The following is a 1,815-nucleotide window of genomic DNA, read 5'->3' as shown; positions in this document are numbered from 1 at the left end:
TAAACAATGGAACCACATGAGCAATACGCCAATCCTCCGGCACAATCCCCGTTTCTAATGACATATTAAAGATCTCCGTCAGAGCTCCTGCTATTTCTACACAAACTTCCCTCAAGGTCCTGGGGAATATCCTGTCAGGACCTGGAGATTTATCCACTTTTAAATTTCTTAAAAGCGCCAGTACCTCCACCTCTTTAATTGTCATAGGTTCCATAACTTCCTTACTTGTTTCCCACACCTTAGACAATTCAATATCCTTCTCCTTAGTGAATACCGAAGAGAAGAAATCATTCAAAATCTCTCCCATCTCCTTCGGTTCCACACATAGCTGACCACTCTGATCCTCTAAGGGGCCAATTTTATCCCTCACTATCCTCTTGCTTTTAATATAACTGTAGAAACCTTTCGGATTTACTTTCACCTTATTTGCCAAACCAACCTCGTATCTTCTTTTAGCTTTTCTAATCTCTTTCTTAAGATTCCTTTTACATTCTTTATATTCCTCGAGCAATTCCTTTACTCCATGCTGCCTATATTTATTGTAGACATCCCTCTTTTTCTGAACCAAATTTCTAATATCCCTTGAAAACCATGGTGCTCTCAAACCTTTAACCTTTCCTTTCACCCTAACAGGAACATAAAGATTCTGTACCCTCATAATTTCACCCTTAAATGACCTCCATTTCTCTATTACATCCTTCCCATAAAATAATTTGACCCAATCCACTCTCTCTAAATCCCTTCGCATCCCCTCAAAGTTAGCCTTTCTCCAATCAAAAATCTCAACTCTAGGTCCAGTCCTGTCCTTCTCCATAATTATATTGAAGCTAATGCTATTGTGATCACTGGACCCGAAGTGCTCCCCAACACATACATCTGTCAGCTGACCTATCGCATTCCCTAACAGGAGATCCAACACTGCCCCATCTCTAGTCGGTACTTCTATGTATTGTTGCAAAAAACTATCCTGCACACATTTCACAAACTCTAAACCATCCAGCCCTTTTACAGAATGAGCTTCCCAGTCTACGTGTGGAAAATTAAAATCTCCCACAATCACCACCTTGTGTTTACTACAAATATCTGCTATCTCCTTACACATTTGCTCTTCCAACTCACATGCCCCATTAGGTGGCCTATAATACACTCCTATCAGTGTTACTGCACCTTTCCCATTCTTCAATTCCACCCAAATGGCCTCCCTAGAGGAGCTCTCTAATCTATCCTTCCAAAGCACCGCCATAAGATTTTCTCGGACAAGCAATGCAACACCTCCTCCTCTGGCCCCTCCTACTCTATCACACCTGAAGCAACTAAATCCAGGAATATTTAGTTGCCAATCACACCCTTCCTGCAACCATGTTTCACTAATAGCTACAACATCATAATTCCAGGTATCAATCCACGCTTTAATCCAGACGGTTATTATGGATTGTCCAGTCTGGAATGTTATTATTACAGATGACACTGTGCAAAGGTGCCTGACTAAAAGCCCTGGAGAAGAGAACTCTGGTCAGTGATGGATTTAAATGAACCAACTCTCCCTCCCCATTGAAACTTATTGATAATTCTACCACTCACTGAACAGAAATGTGGAAGTTGTTTAGGGACCACTTCCATGGGGTTCTGGATAGCTTTGTCCCATTGAGTCAGGGAAAGGATGGGAGGGTGAGGGAACCATGGTTGACAAGAGAAGTGGAACATCTGGTCAACAGGAAAAAGGAATTACTCTGAAGGTTTAGGAAGTAAAAAAATCAGCCTGGGCTCTTGAGAGTTATAAGGTTGCCAGAAAGAACGTTAATAGACGGGGGCTAC

The sequence above is a fragment of the Hypanus sabinus genome, chromosome 12 (assembly GCF_030144855.1).
Source record: "Hypanus sabinus isolate sHypSab1 chromosome 12, sHypSab1.hap1, whole genome shotgun sequence".
NCBI lineage: Eukaryota > Metazoa > Chordata > Chondrichthyes > Myliobatiformes > Dasyatidae > Hypanus > Hypanus sabinus.
Note: the sequence above shows the minus strand (reverse complement) of the source record.